The sequence below is a fragment of the Haematobia irritans genome, chromosome 5 (genome assembly GCF_050003625.1).
Source record: "Haematobia irritans isolate KBUSLIRL chromosome 5, ASM5000362v1, whole genome shotgun sequence".
Lineage (NCBI taxonomy): Eukaryota > Metazoa > Arthropoda > Insecta > Diptera > Muscidae > Haematobia > Haematobia irritans.
The window spans coordinates 103,070,466-103,081,109 of NC_134401.1; positions in this window are offsets into that span (position 1 = coordinate 103,070,466).

The window sequence follows — 10,644 nt, forward strand, 5'->3', positions numbered from 1 at the left end:
ACTAGCACAATATACCGCGTTTCAACTGACTCGGATGAAATTTCCTCCTCCAAGAGGCTCCAAAACCAAATCTCGGGATCGGTTTAAATATCATATACCACCATCACGTACTAAATTTTAACCATATATGCTCTATAAGCCAGGTCCCTCATATGTGTCGCAGCTCTTATATCGGGGTGATCGTACCAATCTGAATTATTCCTAAACCGTTTTACCTTCGTGGGAACATGTCGTTGGATCATTGAAGATATAATGCCGTTAAAACAGTGCACTTGGGCATCAGAATCATTAATACTAAAGATTGAATCTATACCAGATCTCATCAAATCGGAGAGACAATCATTTACGTTCAACGCAGAGTAATTCCTAAATTCCACAATTTGGGGAGACGTGGTATTAATTCAAACAGAATTGACCCTTCCTTTCTACCAACCTGCCATCGTAGACCAAAAAGTAATGTATTAAGGTGCGACAATTAGTACCAGGAGAAAGATGCGTTGGCATATCGTTGTGTACAACTTCGAAGCCACATGAATTCACAAATCCCTCAATCGGAGTGTTTCCATGTAAAATATTCATATTAAAATCACCTGCAATAATCGTATGAGTGTATCTGGAAGACAGATCCGCAACAAGATCCTCACAGTGGGAAAGACCCCCATGAGGCAGATACATAATACCAACAAGAAGCTTTACTCCGTCATTCGTCATGATTTCTACAAAAATTCCCTCCGATATACAGTCATTCGTCATTCTGTAAACTATCCGAGATTTTAAGGATTTTCGTATATACATAAACTCCACCTCCACGAGCCATAACTCTATCCATTCTATATAGAGAATAATTGTTGATTCCTACAGCCTCGTCTTGTAGTTTCGGCGATCACCTCTTCATTGCAGCCAAATTTTTTCCCTGCGAGCATCCTTTTGAGGTCTGAGAACAAGAGAAAGTCGCTGGGGGCCAGATCTGGAGAATACGGTGGGTGGGGAAGCAATTCGAAGTCCAATTCACGAATTTTTGCCATCGTTCTCAATGACTTGTGGCACGGTGCGTTGTCTTGGTGAAACAACATTTTTTTCTGCTTCATATGGGGCCGTTTTGCCGTGATTTCGACCTTCAAACGCTCGAATAACGCCATAAAATAGCCACTGTTGATGGTTTTTCCCTTCTCAAGATAATCGATAAAAATTATTCCAAGCGCATCCCAAAAAACAGAGGCCATTACATTGCCAGTGTAGTGATGGAGCCATGTTTCATCCATTGTCACATATCGACGGAAAAACTCGGGTGTATTACGAGTTAACAGCTGCAAACACCGCTCAGAATCATCAACAAGTTGTTGTTGTTTGTCAAATTTGAGCTCGCGCGGCACCCACAGAGCTTCCGCATACCCAAATATTGATGAATGATATGACCAACACGTTCCTTTGATATCTTTAAGGCCTCTGCTATCTCGATCAACTTCAATTTACGGTCATTCAAAATCATTTTGTGGATTTTTTATGTTTTCGTCGGTAACCACCTCTTTCGGGCGTCCACTGCGTTCACCGTCCTCCGTGCTCATTTCACCACGCTTGAATTTTGCATACCAATCAATTATTGTTGATTTCCCTGAGGCAGAGCCCGGAAGCTCATTATCAAGCCAAGTTTTTGCTTCCACCGTATTTTTTTTTCCTTCAGAAAACAGTATTTTATCAAAACACGAAATTCCTTTAATTCATTTTTTCACAATAACAAAAGTTGCTTCACAAAAGACGCTCTATCTCATAAACTAATTGACTTACAGAAGTCAAATTTTGACACGAATCATTTGAAGGTTGGTACTATATAAACATAATATGCTAATATTAGTACTAGCGACGCCATCTATGTGTCAGACCGGGGACTTATCAGCCAACCTGTTATATAGCCCCCATATAAACCGATCCCCTGATTTGACCTCCGGTGCCTTTTGGAGAAGCAAAATTCATCCGATCTGGTTAAAATTTAGTACGTGATGGTGGTATATGATATTTAAACCGATCCCGAGATTTGGTTTTGGAGCCTCTTGGAGGAGGAAATTTCATCCGAGTCAGTTGAAACGCGGTATATTGTGCTAGTATGTGGCCGCTAACAACCATGCCCAACTAGGTCCATATCGGTCTATAGTTATATATAGCCCTCATATAAATCGATCCCCAATCTCACAAAAATTGTTCCATATCAAGTGCATAATTGTATATAGCCCTCAAATAAGCGACCCCCATATTTCAATTCTGGCTCTCTACCACGTATGGACTAACTCACAATTTAGAAAACTATGTTAAGAAGTTTTAAGATACCACAACCCAATTAATTCGATTGTGGATGACAGTCTTTAGTACAAGTTTCTATGCAATCCATGGTGGAGGGTACATAAGATTCGGCCTGGCTGAACTTACGGCCGTATATACTTGTTTCAGCAAAAATGGCCAAAATACCTACCATTGTCCTTGTCCACTGCTAAGTCGAAAACTTGTAAAAAATGATTCAAATTTTCCTATACTTGTAATACATATAAATCGACTGATAAAACATAAATGCACTTTTGCAAAGTTGCCTAAAAATTGCTTTTGAATTTAAATATTTTCCTTACTAACTTTGTGTTCCAACCCAGGTCCGACTTAAATTTGAAGTCTAGAGATTTTGCAGATGTCCAAATTTTGCACAAATCGGGTCAGGTTAAAATTTAGTATAGGGAACCTTTTGAAGGATTTGAGATGGTATCGGAATGGTGATCTGCAAAGTGGAGCAGGGTATAATATAGACGGCTGCGCCCGACTTTAGACTTTCCTTACAAGCTTTTGTTTGATTGTGGGTGTATGTCAGCCGGGACATGGGACTGGGCAACCTGAATCCTCTTTTCAAGCTAACCTAACCTGATACGAGTATGGTGACTTAAATGACATTTCATAAAAAACCTTATACTTTATTCTGTTCTATGGTATTTTAATTTTCAATTTCATTGTAATTTACAAAATTATTTTGTTTACCCAACAAGAGAATGTACATAAGTATGTGCAATTCTACTTTCACTTATTCAATTAGTCTCGATGATTGAGACTAATTGAAATAGTGAATCCAAGAACAATTGAAAATGTTGTTGCACAGTGGTGTCAAAAATATAAATAACATAGATTTGAATTTTTTAAACCTTTAGCATGCGCGTCTTGCATACACAAGATCGTGGGTTCGATTCCTGCTTCGATCGAACACCAAAAAGTTTTTCAGCGGTGGATTATCCCACCTCAGTAATGCTGGTGATATTTATGAGGGTTTCAAAACTTCTCTAAGTGGTTTCACTGCAATTTGGAACACCGTTCGGACTCGGCTGTAAAAACACAGGTCCCTTGTCATTGTGCCTAACATGGAATCGGGCAGCACTCAGTGATAAGAGAGAAGTTCACCACTGTGGTATCACTATAGACTGAATAGTCTAAGTGAGCCTTATACATCGGACTGCCACCTAACCTAACATAACCGAAGGTGGTCTGATAAGTACTTAGTCTTACTGTCTGACCCAAGAATATTGCAGCTACAATTATCTTCACAAAATACTGATCCCACAATTTGGTAGTAGATATGACAACGAACCTAGATCAGAGAATAAAGCCGCCGAATTTTTGTACTGTGGTGGCGAATAGTTATCGATTGAAAATTGTTTTTTAACGATTATAGGGCCCCAGCAAAAAAATTGGAAGTCGTTCGTAAGGCACACCTTTATATTAAATGGACTGACAACTCTGAATGTTGATCCATGTATACTCAGGCTGTTAGACGAACTGCTAATGAAGAGACGTATTTCAGCCACACTAGGACAAGCAAACATACAAAGGTATGTGAACAGAGGCACTCCCCAAGGAGGAGTTCTATCACCTCTTCTTTGGAATGTTGCTATAAATAGCCTTCTGGTTACTCTAGAAAAAGAAAGGATAAAAGTGGTGGCATACGCAGATGATGTGGCTCTGGCAGTCAGGGGAAAAATTCCCATCCACAATCAGAGATATTATTCAGAGCGCCCTCCGGATGACTGAGAAATGGGCGAAAGACAATGGTCTTGGGGTAAATCCTGCAAAGACAGAATTAGTCATGTACTGCAAAGATCGCAAAACTCCCACGGTTAGGCCTATTTCCTTTTCCTTCCTTTGGTGATTGTGCAAAATACCTTGGCGTTATTTTGGACAGGAAGCTGAACTTTATGCTTAATAGTGAAGAAAGAGCGAGAAAAGCAACTGTAGCTTTGTACTCGTGCAAAAAGGCAATAGAAAAAAAGTGGGGACTAAAACCAAAAATTGTGCATTGGCTATACACGGCAGTGGTTAGACCTATAATGCTATATGGTGTTGTAGTCTGATGGCCGGCACTTCAGAAACCGACTTGTTTAGATAAAGTTCAGCGTATGGCGTGTTTATGTATTTCCGGCGCATTCAGCAAGACAGGAACAAACTCCCTTAATGTCATACTGCATCTATTGCCTTTAGACATTTTGGCCAAACAGTCAGCTGCAACAACGGCTGTGCGGTTGCGCGAGCTATCGCTGTGGTCGGAAAAAAGTTACGGTCACAGTTCGGTCCTCAAAATAATGCCAGGTGTGCCTAACGTAGTGGATTACACTTTGGCGAGTCCACTTTTCGACAAAAAGTTTAAGACTCTAATTCCCAAAAGTGGGGCGTGGTGTACACGGACCCCGGGGAATAAAAGATATATAGATTTCTACACTGATGGCTCCAAATTGGATGGCCAAGTGGGTTTCGGAGTATATTCTAAAGATCTGGAACTTCGAATAGCGAAAAGATTACCTGATCACTGTAGAGTTTTTCAGGCTGAAATATTAGCAATAAGAGAAGTGGTGAATTGGCTGAGAAGTAATGCTCCAAGCAATATTGGCATTAATATATACTCAGACAGTCAACCTGCAATAAAATCCTTGGACTCTGTGTTCCTCAACTCGAAAACGGGCATCGACTGCCGCAAATCTCTCAATGAGATGGCTGAGCAGCACAATATTCACCTAATATGGGTGACTGGCCATAGGAACATACCGGGGAACTGCGAAGCGGATGAGTTGGCAAGGCTAGGGACTACCTTACATATTCCAGGGGAACTAGAATTTGTTGGTATGGCCCTAGCTACCTGCGTGAGAAGGCTGTTATGATGGCAAATGTTCGATGGGAGAATTGCAAGGGTTGTAACGACACCAAGCAAATATGGCCCCATTTCAACTTAAACCGCACACTAGATATGCTAATGTTCTCGAGACGTCAGATATCACTCCTGATATCTGCTATAACGGGTCGCTGCCTGATAGGAGATTTTGCAAAAACTATTGGCGCGAAGTATAATGACTATTGTATGAGCTGTCATGATGCGGAGGAAAAAGAATCAATTAAACACCTCTTGTGTGAGTGTCCTGCATTTTGTGTAAAGCGCAAGCAACTTTTAGGAGCATATAGCTTCAGATTACTGGCGGATCTGGAAAACGTTAACTTAAGCAGTCTGCTAATGTTTTTGGAACAATCTGGTTGGTTCAACAAAGAAAAATAAACAAGAAGGTTCAGCGGTTAAAACTAGAAGTGCCCAAATGTAATAGGTACTTTTAGTTAATGTGGTATCACAATGGACTGAATAGTCTAAGTGAGCCTGAATCTTAATCGGGCTGCCACTTTAGCCTAACCTAAGGCACAACTTAAAAAAAGTAGTGAAAATGTTCTTTTTGGATCCGGAAGTGGTGCAAAATTGGCGCGGAAGCGATGCATTTAAAATGCACTGAAAAAAATATTGACCTAATATGGAAGATTATGCAACTTAAATTTTAGGACTCAAATTTTAGGACTCAAAATTTACGCAATGCTAAGCAGGGCTGTGGAGTCGAGCCAATTTTGCTCGACTCCGACTCCGACTCCGACTACGATGGCAGGTTGGTAGAAAGGAAGGGTCAATTCTGTTTGAATTAATACCACGTCTCCCCAAATTGTGGAATTTAGGAATTACTCTGCGTTGAACGTAAATGATTGTCTCTCCGATTTGATGAGATCTGGTATAGATTCAATCTTTAGTATTAATGATTCTGATGCCCAAGTGCACTGTTTTAACGGCATTATATCTTCAATGATCCAACGACATGTTCCCACGAAGGTAAAACGGTTTAGGAATAATTCAGATTGGTACGATCACCCCGATATAAGAGCTGCGACACATATGAGGGACCTGGCTTATAGAGCATATATGGAAATACCTAATGATGTGAACTGGAAGATATTTTCCAAGTATAGGAATAAGGCGAAACGAATGATAAGGCAGAAACGAGCTGCCCACTACAATCGTTTCTTTTCTTCTACATCATCGAAGGCAGTGTGGAGTGAGTTAAGAAGGTTGGGGTATGTCCAAGGTTATCAAAGTTCAGCTGATCTAGATGTTAATGATTGTAATGACTCATTTGTCTTAAAGCAATTGAATTGTCAACCACAATTAGTCTTCGAATCTGCTACAAGCGACGGTATTGGCTGTTTTGAATTTAGAAACGTTGATATAGGCGAAGTTTGGGATGCGCTATGTGGCATTAAATCTGACGCGGTTGGTTGCGATGGAATACCGTTAAAGTTTCTGAAGGCAGTCTTCCCAGTGATAGGCAGACACATGGTTCACATTTTTAACACAATATTAACTACCTCCAATTTTCCTAGAGGCTGGACATGTGCGAGGGTTATTCCAGTACCAAAGGTAAAATTTCCACAACGTATCACTGATTATAGGCCGATTAGTATACTTCCTGCGATTTCTAAGTGTTTCGAATTTTTAATGAATTCTCAAGTTGTCGCATTTGTAGAAGAGAACAACTTAATATCATCGTATCAATCGGGATTCCGCCGCGGGCATAGTACAACGACATTGATGGTAGATCTTGTCGATGAAGTAAGAAGGTCGGTAGATGAAAAGAGGACTGTAGCGTTAGTAAGCTTGGACTTAAGTCGGGCTTTTGACTCGATAAGTCATAACGTTTTGATGAATAAGCTGTATGAAGTATATGGGTTCTCCTCATCAGCATGCCGTTTAGTTAAATCTTTTCGAGGAGGAAGAAGGAAATTTGTCCGGCATAATGGCGTTGACTCTGAGGAGCGTCGGATATTTCGCGGAGTGCCGAAGGGCTCAATATTGGCCCCTATATTATTTTCGTTGTATGTGAATGATGTATTTGACGTCCTGACGGTTACGAGGGGGTACTTATACGCAGGCGATCTGCAATTGCTTGCCCACAACAATCGCACTGACGATCAAACTTTTAAGGATAGCGTGAATAGAGATTTGGCAGCTATAGTGGACTGGTGTCGAGGAAACTTTATTGATATCAATATATCAAAGTCACGGTCCATGGTTTTTGGATCTTTGGACTCATCGTTGCAATTCTCGTTGAATGATTTGATTATTGATAATGTAGCATCGATGAGGGTCTTAGGGTTTTACATTGATAACCATCTCAAGTTTGATGTACACATAAACAGATTAGTATCGAGAATATCGTTTTTACTTAGGAAACTATACAATACTGGTGTATCTCTTCCACCTGATGTACGGAAAATGGTTGGTTTGTCTGTACTGTTACCCCATATATTATATGGCTTAGAGGTCTACTCAGGAGCTTGTATTGGTAGTCTTGAGCGCCTGAAATTGTGTTTCCACAGGATAATTCGTTTTGTATATAATCTACGTTACAGTGACCATATTAGTTCATATGTCTATCAGTTCATAGGATGTAGTTTTGAGAATCTAGTGAAACTTAGAGTGCTTCTCCTCATGTACAAGGTCGTAAAGTATAATAGACTATCTTATTTATCTTCGAAATTCATTTTTGGCAATTCAGCCCGAACACAGTCACTGCAGGTTCCACAGTATCGGTCCATAATAATGCAAAGGTCGTTCCGTGTCCGCGCTATACAACTGTGGAATACGTTCGTTCCTTACGAGAGAAGAAATTTTGCATTGACTTGTGATCAATTTCGGAACATCATGTTACAGTTAATTTGAAACATCATATTATAGTGCCAGCACAAGCTAATGGTAAACCATATCTTAATTGCTATCTCATCCACATTCGAGTCAGTTATTAGTTATAGGTATTAGGAATAACAATGAATTATTAGATCATAAGATGTTATTGTATTTATGTATTATTAATTAAAGTGTCAAAAAATGGAGAACTGCATAATTGTATAGGCCAATATAGGCTTTTTAATTATTGATTGAAATAAATGAAATGAAATGAAATGCATGAAATGAAATGAAACTAAGACCGAAGGAGTACTACCAAAATGGTATCCAAAAATTGGAAGGTCGTTATAATCGTTGTATCGCTCTTGAAGGGAACTATGTTGAATAATAACAAGTATATACGGCCGTAAGTTCGGCCAGGCCGAAGCGTATGTACCCTCCACCATGGATTGCGTAGAAACTTCTACTGAAGACGGTCATCCACAATCGAATTACTTGGGTTGCGGTAACACTTGCCGATGGCAAGGTATCTTAAAACTTCCTAACGCCGTAATATATACCACATAGTCCATACGTCGTATATAAATATTAAACTAAAAAAGGCCGATTAAATACGTATATAATTAAGTTTAAAGTTTCTATAGAAATAAAATGTTCACAACATTTTCTATAGAAGTAAAATTTTGAAAAAATTTTCTATAGAAATAAAATTTGGAAAAAAAATTGTATAGAAATAAAATTTTGAAAAAATTTTATATAGAAATAAAATTTTGACAAAATTTTCTATAGAAATAAAATTTTGACAAAATTTTCTATAGAAATAAAATTTTGACAAAATTTTCTATAGCAATAACATTTTGACAATGTTTTCTATAAAAATAAAATTTTGGTAGATTATTTTTGCTCGAGTGGCAACCATGATTATGAGCCGATATGGAATTTTTATGTGATTGGGGATCGGCTATATATAACTATGGACCGATATGGACCAATTTTGGCATGGTTATTAGCGGCCTTATACTAACACAACGTTGCAAATTTCAATCGGATCGGATGAATTTTGCTCCTCCAAGAGGCTCCGGAGATCAAATCTGGGAACGGTTTATATGGGAGCTATATATAATTATGAACCGATATGGACCAATACTTGCGTGTTTGTTAGAGACCACATTCTAACACAATGTTCCAAATTTCAACCGGATCGGATGAATTTTGCTCCTCCAAGAGGCTCCGGAGATCAAATCTGGGAACGGTTTATATGGGAGCTATATATAATTATGAACCGATATGGACCAATATTTGCGTGTTTGTTAGAGACCACATTCATACACAATGTTCCAAATTTCAATCGGATCGGATGACTTTTGCTCCTCTAAGAGGCTCCGGAGATCAAATCTGGGGATCGGTTTATATGGGGGCTGTATATAATTATGGACCGATATGGACCAATTTTTTCATGGTTGTTAGAAACCATATACTAACACCACGTACCAAATTTCAGCCGGATCGGATGAAATTTGCTTCTCTTAGAGCAATCGCAAGCCAAATTTGGCGGTCCGTTTATATGGGGGCTATACGTAAAAGTGGACCGATATGGCCCATTTGCAATACCATCTTACCTACATCAATAACAACTACTTGTGGCAAGTTTCAAGTCGGTAGCTTGTTTCGTTCGGAAGTTAGCGTGATTTCAACAGACGGACGGACTGACGGACGGACATGCTCAGATCGACTCAGAATTTCACCACGACCCAGAATATATATATATATATATATATATATATATATATATATATATATATATATATATATATATATACTTTATGGGGTCTTAGAGCAATATTTCGATGTGTTACAAACGGAATGACAAAGTTAATATACCCCCATCCTATGGTGGAGGGTATAACAAAACATTTTTAAAGCAAAATTTATGAACTTTCTTTTAATTAAAATTTTGTTTGTTTATAAAGACATTTTTCCTTAATAATGTGTATATTCCCAGCAAAAACTGGGTAAGCCCTAGTGATTTTCCAGTAATAGCGGTAATCAAAATCTTACTTCTTGTAGTATTACCTGGGATTTAAAAATAATAACTTACCTTTGTAGACCAAAAGTGATTACTTTTAGTAATACCAGTAATTAAAATTATATCTTGAGGTTCGGGTTCGAAACTTGCTGAGACTCTATTTTAAAATGTATTTTTTTGTTGTTTTTTTTTTTTATTCGTATTAAATATTAATTAATTAAATTTTTGTTGAAAATTTGTTTTTTTTTTCTTGACATTTTTATACCCTTCACCACTACTGTGGTAATAAGTTTGTGCATTTGTATGTAATGCCAGGAAGGAAAAGTCTGAGACCCATCGTTTAGTATGCCGATCGTCTTAGAATTAAATTCTGAGTCGATTTATGGATGTCTGTCCAAAGGCAAATTTTCCTTAAAGTAAAGAAACACATTTTTGATTTAAAGAAATCATCCTTAAATTAACTGAAATATTGAATCTTTAGATTTAAGATAAAAACTCTTCAAATATATGCTAAGACTTATTTTGAGGATTTAGCGTCTTTGGTTTAATATTTTTTTTTTAATTAAAAAAAATATTTTTTACTCTGAAGTATTCGTTATAATTTGGATTTTTA